Source organism: Carassius auratus, chromosome 3 (genome assembly GCF_003368295.1).
Source record: "Carassius auratus strain Wakin chromosome 3, ASM336829v1, whole genome shotgun sequence".
In the NCBI taxonomy this organism is placed as follows: domain Eukaryota; kingdom Metazoa; phylum Chordata; class Actinopteri; order Cypriniformes; family Cyprinidae; genus Carassius; species Carassius auratus.
The window spans coordinates 19,178,442-19,190,462 of NC_039245.1; the positions used below are offsets into that span (position 1 = coordinate 19,178,442).

General features: G+C 37.9%; 1 protein-coding gene across 1 annotated transcript in view; it reads right to left on the minus strand.

Annotated features, from left to right (window-relative positions):
• The window catches only part of baiap3 (BAI1 associated protein 3), a 43,912-nt gene extending 35,368 nt beyond the window's left edge, over positions 1 to 8,544 (minus strand). The window contains exon 1 of the mRNA XM_026212282.1: positions 8,273 to 8,544. The gene's annotated coding sequence lies outside the window, so the exon portion shown is untranslated. The remainder of the gene's footprint in view (positions 1 to 8,272) is intronic.
• Positions 8,545 to 12,021: the final 3,477 nt, after the last annotated feature.

The window sequence follows — 12,021 nt, forward strand, 5'->3', positions numbered from 1 at the left end:
ATTGTGAGAGATGGAGTTCGGTACAGACTCGTAATTCTGTTATGACTGGAACCAGAGGTTTAAACTCTATGCTCTTAACCCAAGGAACCTGAGAGCGAAGAACAGCCACTTCTGAGAAGAGACTGAGAGTGACTCACTAGTGAGCCACATTCAGTCACATCTCTGGGAAAAGCAATGGGTCTATACAGAGAGAAAGAATCACCGGGTGAAAAAAAGATTCGTAAGCGATTGACAGAATGAGTGGCGGATGATCATTCTGATTGAGATGTCACATGCAAAATGTACAAATGGTTCTTTCATCTCATGACAGTCCGCTTTTGTCAAATCTCTAAATGTTACGAGGAGGAGTTCTGAAGCCCACTGCCGTATCAGTTGTTTCATATACATCAAAGACATACAAACAACTTTACGTTTTCATGTCACTGGTACAATATTCACAAGACTGCATTGAATTGTCAAGTTTTGGTTAAGGGCATATTTTTCCAAAGATTTAGCATATTAAATCAGTGAAGAAAGCACCATAGACCCGTTTGGGCCGGTTTATATTGCAACATATTTTTTTCGAGCTGTTTACTACAGTCCAGCTTGATCAACTCTCGTACATGACAAAACCAACATGAAGGTGGCCCAAAAGATTTATGCTGAGTACCAGTTTAGCTTTTCTAGCAGACATTTGCAGCATTGATTTCATTGCATTGAAGTCCACACAGCTGAAAATAAAACATCTTAGCCCTGTCTACAGCTCTAATTTGCTCCTGTCTGGAAGTTTCTAATGATCCTGAAGACCTTGATTAGCTTGTTCAGATCTATTTAACTAAGGTTGAAACCATGTTTTGCAGGACAGTGACATTTCCAGGGGCAGGACTGGACAGCCCTGTTTTAGCCTAAGCTGGTTTGCTGATTGTAGCAGGTCTCTGAACCTGGTCAAAATTGTATTTTGACTGATTTTACCAAGGTTTTGGTATTTTATTACTATTAGTTCTTTTAAATGCAATGTTTATATCCACCTATTTCCTGAACGCGGAAGTCTCGCCCGACTCATACTGGAACGATGCTTTACATTTCTAGTCTCTGGAGTTTCTAGTCATATTACCATTTTCTGAGCTGCTAATATAACATTAAACCTCTGAACATTTTTTAAAAAGCACATGGTGACATAGTTTTATCACTCTGTAGAGTTGCAATGACCATCTTTTTGCAGTAACTCACCTGTCATAGTTTAATGAGAGAGTAGATGGCCTGAAGCAGCTGCACTGTAAACGGATGAGTGCACATATCGCAACACATACACTGAGAGATTTGCTGCTGCACAAAACAAGTAGCCTACTGTACAGGAATTCCTTAGGTTTATTGCTGTTACTGTGACAGCCAACAACCTAAAAGCTTAAACCTGCTCACATTTATATGGCCTAGTGGTTAGAGAGTTTGACTCCTAACCCTAGGGTTGTGGGTTCGAGTCTTGGGCCAGCAATACCATGACTTAAGTGCCCTTGAGCGAGGCACCGAACCCCAAACTGCTCCCTGGGCACTGCAGCCACTGTTCTGGGTGTGTGTGTGTGTTCACTGCTGTTTGTGTGCACTTTGTATTGGTTAAAAGCAGAGCACGAATTCTGAGTATGATTCACCATACATGGCTGAATGTCACGTCACTTTAATTAATTAAGTAAATTTTATCCTGTTTTAACATGGATTTCTATGGAGATTGGAACACAGGAGCATCCTAATGGAAGTTAGAATCCATCATGGCGGCACTCATCGTTTACTCAGGAAAAAGGTAGATAATTGAGAAATGTTTGAAGACTACATGCTAATGTTTTAAAGTATTTACTTATAAAAAAATAACAGCATTGCAGTAGTTTTTGCTATACTGAAATTGTACCAGAGAACCTTGGAACGTTTTACAGGTAATGGAACCGTCTACTGAAATCTAGGTACCGTGACAACACTAATGTCAACTCAAATCTGCAGACTGGCTCTGACTTTCAGTAACTAGCATCAACTCATCCAAACTGTAAACAGGGGCAAACATTGAAACAAAAGTCATATTAGTGTATTTCTGCCTTGATTCTGCTTTAAGGTTTTTCTTTTCCAGAAAGGCAAGCTCATTTATGGTTTCTCTCAGCTTGAAACGAGGAGAAGACATTCTTGCTTTTCCCCTTCTTTTTATCTAACCAGACGTGCATCAAGAAACGTTGAAAAGATGAGACGAAGCAAAGCAGTCCATCTGAATCCCAGCACCTTCCCGACTCCCTCCACAGAGCAAATTCCACCAGTCGCTGTGCTGGAATCGAGTGTAGTGCGCATCGAACAGCACCGCGGCGCATTCACCTGAATTCTCAGCTCTTACTGGCGCCAATTAGCACCAGGCCACCGAGCAGCTGCTTCCCAGGTAAACTCATTTCAATCACTCACTCCGCCATCTGAATTGAATGTCACTCCGTCTCAGTCATCAGCTCCCATGAAAGGCGAGAACTGACACGCTACCAAACACAAGACAACAGCTGCAGAGGGAGCACTGCCATAGCCGAGAGCGGGAACATCGGGTCCTTCTCACCGGGTCGTCCCCGCTGAGCCTCTGTCCCTCACAAAGGTTCTTGGGCCATGTGAATGACATCGCTGCTCAATAGAGAGACGGTAAGCCTGGCAGTCAAAGGCTTCTCCGCTGGGGATGGAGGGGTCTCTATGGTAACGGCTGAGCGAGAGGAACCGCCAGTGCAGGTACATAGGATTCAACAAAAGCTGCACAAATTTATCATATCACCTTGTGTCGGGTCAGTTAAACTGGCAGTAGTGACCAAGGGAATCTAGGAAAAATTTCACATCATCTTCTATTCTTACACTGGCATGTAAAAGTTAAGTGCACCCCCATCAGATAAGCAATATCTTATTCTCTCATGGCTTCAGATTTATCGATTTCAATTCTTCCAATTGCTTTATTGATTTCATAATCTTCCGTTTCGTAGATTCCTACTCCCATTCATATACAAAGGCTGAGCGACTGCTACAGCACATGGATTTTTATTCTCATTTATAGAGATGAGGTAACCTTCTGATCTTTGTCAAGGGAAATGAGGCAGGGCTGCTGTATAATGCTTTCACCATCCTGAGCGGTGCCTATTCCTCAACCTTCATTTACTGTGGCAAATTCTTTCTGACAAGATATGCCATCCAAGGGAGAAGACCTTTCAGACTACAATGAGGTTGTCCAGGTCAGTATTTATGCCTTCGCTAACCATATTTAACTATATAGACCATCTTGAATGATTTTGGCATCATTAGGTGTCACATAAAGTTCTGTTTTGCATAATTTTTTGTGATATTTTAACATGAATCGTATGTGCTGTGAACACTATTTCCAATTTATTCTATTGCTCTCAGCCCACTAATCCAACAGGAACACTGTTTTCATAATAATTTGTGATGGCAGGCCCTGTTGATTGTCATCGACGCAATCACAGCTCTCTTTCAGTCTTTCTGGATAAGCACTGAGAGACGGCCCATAACCGTGTCTCCAGTATTTCATAAAATTGGAGAAATGTCAAGTATCCTTCTCATTATGAAGCTCTGAATGGTGGGGTAAAAGGTTGCCAATATGGGTGCCAATTTTTTTCCACTTCAATAATGAAATGATATACACATATATTTAATATTTTAACCTGCCTAGCCACAGTGTAATCCAATCAAATCAGAGCCACAGTCCTTTCTCCGAATGTGTCATCTATATTATTTGTGTGGGTATAGAGTACCCTGAGCTTTTTCTCCCCAAGCGAGAACTTGGAGAAGAATCTATGTCTAACCTGACTTACAAAAAAGACAAACGGAGCTGTGGATCATTCAGTAGAGGGGCAGAGACATGGGAACGCTCAACGCTATCTCACGACCAATTCGTACATATTTAACGAGGTGGCTTATTCGTACGAATTTGTACGACTTCACTCGTACGATTTTATACGATTTGTCTAACGGTTAGGTTTAGGGGAGGGGTTAGGTGTAGGTCATTCGTACAAATTCATACAAATTGAGCAACTCGTAAAATACGTACGATTTGGCAAAAATCTTATGAAATTGTACGAGTGTGGTCGTACGAATTTGTACGAATAAGCCACCTTGTAAAATATGTACGAATTGCCGTGAGATCGGGTTGGATCACTCAGTCAGTGGGTGATTCCATGGGAACCTAGAAAGATTTCTACTTCTTAAAAGAAATCATGAGAAAAAATGTTATATACACACCACATATATTATTTTAATAAAAAAATATTAGGGCAGTCAAAATATTAAGATATTTAAACATATTAATATTTTTCTTGTAATTAATGATACACTTTTTAATGAAAGAAAAGAATGGTATACTATCTTTAATAACAAGGGCCTAAAATTAAAACTTGCCAAGTGCCAAATGCATGCAAGTAATAATCAGCAACGGCGAGAATATGACACAGTGTTACTCGCCAGATGGCCGGTAACTTTTTTAAATTAAATCTAACAACGCCTGAGAACAATCTGATTTAGCGTGATTATCAAATCGCAAAGACTGTGTGGTAATTGTATAAATAAGTAATTTGATTCACTGCATGTCTTTTAATGATTCACAGTAAATGCGGATGGAGTATCCCTTAAAGTAAAATACTGTCTTATATAATATTGATGAATTGGATGGATTGGTACTTACTACTACTGATGGGGTGCTATGGCCCTGTGACAAAAAAAGGTTAGGAAATATTAATACGGGGCAGGTAGCACAGGGGAGGAACCAGGGCTCATATCATTATTATCTCAAAGCCGATAAGACCAATAATCCTCCAGGCTGTGATAAAGGTGTATGAGGCCATCAGGGGATCTATGCCAGCTTATTCCCCACAAGCCCATACTCAAAGAGCCAATCTGCAGTGTTGATCAACATTAGCATCAGGCATAATACCACAGACATTTTGCAATTGAGATCGATCGGACTCGAAACCCTATTGGTCTCTCCAAAATGAAACTAAATGAGAATAGCTATAGTTCTGTCTCCGTCCAAGCTGCATTTGAGATGTTTACAGGCGCTTACACTCACCATGTGATGGAACAAATCAGTTAGACGTCCAATGACACAGTCTTTTACACCGAATGTGTTGTGTCACTGAATGCTGAACAATGACTGCTAGTGAAATAGCCCTGTTCCAAAATCTAGTAATCTGCCTCACTGCCTGCATACCATGGACAACTTCCTTCTAAATCAGCGTCCCAACCATTATGGCGCCTCAAAAGATTCTTAAAAAATTCGAAATAAGCTAAGCACGTACTACAAAGCTGAAATTGTCTCAATTTGGAGACTTAAAGACTCCTGTCATGTTGCTGTTAACACAACTGATCGCTGACTATAAGTGCATCAGTTACGAGATCATTCTTCTCCCTGATCCTTAAATACATACTGCACGAATTTGCTCCCATACAAACGGGAGAGCTGATTCTCGAGAACAGCTAAATAAACAACATGTCACAAGTCATCTCACAAGTCATCTCACTGGAAGAACTTCAGCAAACAGCATGCACTGCGATCTGTGACTTCTTGTAGCAAACTAGCCATCAACTTGAATCAATCAAAGGCAACATGCTGTAGTCCTGTAGTACACTATTTGGCTATAGGCCGCAACACAAATAGCACTCTGCATAGGAGACTTGACACACACAATTGATTTTTACGTTGTTGCTAAGGTAACACTGCAATACTCTTAAAGGGTTAGTTCACCCAAAAATGAAAAGTATTTCATAATGAATCACCCTCATATCGTTACAAACCAGTGAGACCTCCGTTCATCTTCGGGACACAGTTTAAGATATTTTAGATTTAGTCCGAGAGCTCTCAGTCCCTCCATTGAAGCTGTGTGTACGGTATACTGTCCATGTCCAGAAAGGTAAGAAAAACATCTTCAAAGTAGTCCATGTGACATCAGAGGGTCCGTTAGAATTTGTTGAAGCATCGAAAATAAGTTTTTTCTGATGCGCCCCATAACAAAGATAACACGTCAGCAGCGTCACTGCAGTGTTGTGAATGCGCTCACAACAGACACGGAAGAGAAGACAATGCTGAATAAAGTCATAATTTTTGTTCTTTTTGGACCAAAATGTTTTTTCGATGCTTCAAAATATTCTAACTGACCCTCTGATGTCACATGGACTACTCTGATGATGTTTTTCTTACCTTTCTGGACATGGACAGTATACCGTACACTCAGCTTCAATGGAGGGACTGAAAGCTCTCGGACTAAATCTAGAATATCTTGAACTGTGTTCTGAAGATGAACGGAGGTCTCATGGATTTGGAACGACATGAGGGTAAGTCATTAACTTAAATTTCAGTTTGTTCATCACACATTGCTTAAAATGACTTCAGAACACTTAGAATAGAGCATACAAAAACGATGAATTGCATGCCTTTTTTAACTTTACTAGACATGGTCACTATAAACTACCAACATAAAGAATAAAGCTGTGAAGTAAGGGTGAGTAAATTATGAACATTTTTATTTTGGGGTAAATTATTACCATCTATTACACATATTTTCCAGTTGTCAGACTGTGTTGTCCACTTTATATCAACGGGAACTGATCTTGTGCTGCTTATTTCATATGATAGAATGAAACAATAACACTGCCTCGATTTATTTGACATTTACTATGGTTTACTAACAGGTTACTTTTCAAATAAACAGCAACTCTCAAGTAGTCTTCTCAAATTAGACAGGGAAATTTTACTCTGCTAAAGTAAAGCAGCTGATTATTGGGTAACATAAATGGTAAATGATGACGAGCTGTCATGATTTTAGAGCGAAATGAAAAATGGATTGACATTTGCAAGCCAAAAGCTCTAATAAAATACTGGTTACTTTTAAATCAAAAGACTCTTAAACTCCAGGACAGCATCTGATTGCAGCCCATTAATATATATATATATATATATATATATATATATATATATATATATATATATATATATATATATATAACAAAATATATATATAAAAAAACAAAAAACAAAGAAGTAATAGATTTCCACTTGTTTTCTACTGCCGTACTGAGACGTTCACAGAAAGACAGATGAGAGAATGGAGTGCTGTCTTTCACCTGTGGCAGGAAGCTCTGCTCACACGTCTGCTCAAGCCCCATTAAGAACAGCAAAGATTTAAACTGTCAATCACACACCAAAGGGAAGACTGCGGAGCTTTCACATTCAATTACAGTGGGACTAGCTCTTACGTTTTTCTCTGATTCCACCCCCCCCCCCTCTTTGTACTAAAAAGTTTTTGCTCTCCAAAATTGTGTTTAAATGAACATACTACACTTGATTTATAATTTTCTTCTTGGATTTTCAACCTGGTCTTGTGTCTATATGTGTTGTTGTCTTGGCAACTAACTGGCTTGTGTACCATTGCACCATCAACCTATTACTCAGGGGTAAAATAAAATATGTGTTCGCATTTAAATTAAGATTTTTATGGGTACCCCATGTAATCCAGACACACCTCATTCAATTATTTATGCATTATTTGTACTTTTTTTTTAAATCTGCACTCTTAGATTTGAAATTTGAACAAAAAATGTATTTATTTAATTTTTTAGTGTATGAAGCCCTTTTATACTATTTAATCCATCATTATTTCACCATCTAGACAAATGAAAGTGAAATGAAACACTGCTTCACCTAATACCTAAAGCTTATTGATGTACATCACACCACAAACAGTTCTACTTCTGTCTAATGACTGCATACTAAATAAGACAAAAGCAAAATGATAGTTCAGTTTCAAGGCAAAATGTTCTGTTTCATTGTCAGGCAAATAAATAATAATAATAATAAAATAAATTGCGCCCTCTGAGAGCTACGTTACCACCCATAACATCTGTTGAGACATATCTACAGGTGTTAAAGTACTTTAAGATATAAACAGAGACTTGCAAGCAGCAAAAAAAAAGCGTAAAACCATTAAATCAAATGCTTAAAAAGCCCAAGCAGTCACTAAAACCCAATTCAAATCCACATAAGCCATTACGCAGATTAAATGACAAAAATAATGCGATTGAGTATATTGGAAAAAAAATCCTGTAACCCTATAACGCAAGTGTAAAGCAAGACTTAACAAAATGTGTGTTGACTTGCACTCACAGAAAATAGAATAAAGCTAGTAATATTTCCCACTCAGGCTTATTAGACTATAATTCACAATGTTAAATAAAAGCATCCCGTTCAGGCAGCACAATGCACGTAAAAATCCGTAGAAATGCGTCTCACCTGTGGATTTCTCTCATTCACTGCTGTGCGATGCTTGCTCGACTGTTTCTGTGCGTCTCTGACTTTTCTTCGCCCATCGAAATCTACGCAACTGGTCGGTGGTATATCCCTTTAAGACGGGAGATGTCAACTAAGCAATAAACGTTAATTTGTCCTCATCTGATGACAGGAAAACGTTTTAATTTCTCCGAGACGTTTCCGTCTGCTCTCTTGCGCGCCGGTAAGATCCATATATGGTCAAGGGAAGTGCAAGACTACTTTGCATGCCACGAGCTGTTGCTGAGGGGCTGTCAGCTGCTTTGCAAAGAAAGAACAGCTTTTCGGCGTTTTATACTATTATAAAGCAAGATATTTTTTCGTTTTTGTGTGTAGATCATGTGCTGCAACATAAAATAAAAAAGACTTCGTTATGCAAAACAGCTATAAACGTCCAAAAAGTGTGAGTATTTGGAGCTACAATTCATCTGCTTTATACAGATAATAATAGATTCTCTATAAGGGTTGCATGAGTGTTGCCTGCCAAACAGATGAATATCACAGTCTGGACAGCCTACAATTTTATAAATCATCCCAATAATTGACTCTCCCTTACTGTGGGGTTTGCCAGCCTTGTATAACTAGGGCAAATTTCACAAAACCACCATCAAACCTCTAGGCTATTGTTTTCAGAGCTTGGTGAAAGAAAGCCACAGACGAGACTTGGCATTTATGTAGGTCTCCTCTATTTTGTTCCAATTAGACAAACCAGTAGGAGGAGGTGCTACCCTGCAGACAGTAAATCTGAGACATTTATTAGTTTGAGGGAAAGCGTGGACCCGAGCTCCCAAACAGTGCGGTGACTCATGCTGTCACAGACCAAACGTGTGAGAGCCTTGTGTTCATGCACATGTGTGTGAGAATATGAGCAAACATGATGCTTTAAGCGCTCAGGGCCGGAGGAAAAAAACTATAGCACAGAACATTGAGGAGTCTTTCTAGATCACAAGAGGAAAACGACCTCCACTCCAAGAACATCGCTGAGATATGAGGTGTTTTCTCCAGATAGGTTTAATTTAAATGGGTGCATGTGACAGGTTTCTTTAAAATTGGCCTACTTCTTCACTGATATAGGCTGATGTTATTGAGCTGTGGTTATTGATTACCGGTCTTTCAATGTGGGAAACTAAATTAGATTAGTGTCAACATAGCTATTGGACTAGCTAACGTCAGTCTCAAAAAACAGATCTGGCAAGTCAGTTCAGGAAATTAAATCCCTATCTTTGCCAAATGCCAGTTTTTCATTTTGTTTAAGCTTTTAAACTCAAGCAGAGACCAGGTGATTCTATCACGGGTCATTTTTGTTCAAAGAATTATGGAGAGCTAAGAAAAAATCCTGTAATGCAGGTGTAAATATATATATATATATATATATATATATATATATATATATATATATATATATATAAAATTAAAACAGTTTTTTATTATTATTATACAAAATGTAAAAAAAATAAATAAATGTTGCTGATATTTCTGTGGTCAGAAGGTATGTTGAAATTCTAGCTTGTAATGTAAATTATTGTTATAACAATCTCATTAACAATAACAATACTAATATAAAATAAATAATAAAATCAGTATCTCCCAATACATCTCTTAGATGATTTAAATGCTTAGTTTAATGATGAACATTTTTTTTATTTAAAATATATGCAATATGAAAAAAAGAAAATCATATCATATTTGATGCTCACATTTAACATGAAATTACAGAAAATGATGTGTGGATAATCAAGTAAGCCTAAGTTGCTTCAGTCCAGTAAGTGTTGATTCTTGAAATATTAATAACAATGTGAAAGTAATAAATGAGTATCATGACATGAAGAGGGAAAGTTTTAGATTTATATTAAAAGGCAAAGTATAAAAAGTGTAAACTGTCAGTCAAATGATAATTTATGTAGTAGGTTGTGTACAACAGCTTTTATTTTCAGTCATGTTGATAGTCTAGAGACCTTCGAAATTTGTGTATCAAATACAATAAAATACAGTTTATAGAGTTAGCATCTCAATTGTTTACAGAAATGAGATTTGATGGAGACACTTAAAGACACTTGTTTGCTTTTTCTCCTCAGAAAAAGGTCTTGAAAAACACACCAATCAAAAAGCTATGTATCAAACTATGCTCTGATTTGCTAAGTTTGCTGCATTCAAATGTCAGATCTGAATATGAACTCTCATCAAATTCTTCCAAATCAAATGATTTATATGCCATCCATGTCCATCTTATAGCTCTTTATCAACAACTGTCTATTTTTATTGCACATCAGGAATTGTAGGAGAAATATCCGAGTCAAATTTGATACTTAGCTGAAAAAACAGAACTGAGAAGTCTGCAAGCGATGAAAGAGCAGCTACTGAGTTCTGTTGAATTGATCTCAAACAGTGCAAACGCTCTCAATAAAAGTGCCTGAAAATAGTCGGCTGGTATTTTTTTGTACAAAATAGGTTAAGGTAGAAGATCAGATGTTTCATCGGTACAATCGGTGTCTTTTATTGCTACATCAGACCCTGTCTCAGGACATTTCACTATTTGCCATCTACATATGAAGCCTCAGAATTCATAGAGAAGAGGCAACGCAAAGTGTCACTTCACCCCCTCCGGCTCGTTCCTTATACCCCACCACCAACCCCTCACCCATCTACACCACCCACGTCTCCACTGCCTTTCCTCGCTATACTATAAATAGCCTCGGACACATTAATTACGTAGCTGCTGGGGTTAGGCGCCTCTCAGTATGCTGATATTATTCTTTAGCAGCTCCATCTCTTCTCAGCAATGGATTTCCAAATGGCTGGAAGAAGTTCTAAACGGTTTTACCTGCACACAAGAAGGTGAGGATGGGAGAATGTGTCTGGCGGGTGTTTACTCTGAATGATTTCACAGCTGCACCGAAATCGTAGCACCTGGCTTCAACGCTGGACTGGATTGGGATTGTCGCCATCAAACATCTGCTGCTTGTCAAGATACAAGCGAACCATATAATTAAACAAGCTAGTGTACTGAACAAGCAGTTAGGTATTCTACAAGCTACAAAAAATATGTTTGCTATTACAAAAACTGAGGATTTAAAATGAATGAGATCAGTTAGAGAGAGAGTTTTTAGTATGGGAACCAAACTTTGAAACTGTGTCAAGACAACTGTCAACACATCTATAAATGATGTTATGCAGATGTTTTGGATCTAAGGGTTAAACCTCTTAAAAATACTCTTTTTTTTTTTCATGTCTCACACACTTTTGAGTCAAAATGTTGTTATGCAAGCTTACTGATGAACAATCAAAGCATCACACTATTCACCTAGAGGTTTATGAAAGCAAAATGTATTAAATTGATTGAAAAATATTCCAGAGTAATATTTATGTTCGTCTGATGTTGTTTTGTTAGACAAAAAAAGGATATGTAACGTTCATAAATTTGACTCTTTTTGAGCAGTCATTTCTTAAAAGGTTCAAAGGAATCTAAATCCAGCTGATACTGGTAATTCTTAAATTATATTTTCATATTATGAAATAGTGATTTCTTTTTCTGTAGTAAACTTTAAAGGGTTAAATGTGGCATTAACGTTGAAATAGCTCATATGGTAACATTTAAATCCTTGACATTTTTGCAAATTCTCTCATTAATGAGAAGTTATTGATCAGATACAATACGGTTTTACAAGCTGTTGTTCAACTGGGTTCAAACTTATCCCAGAACGCCAATGTTTATG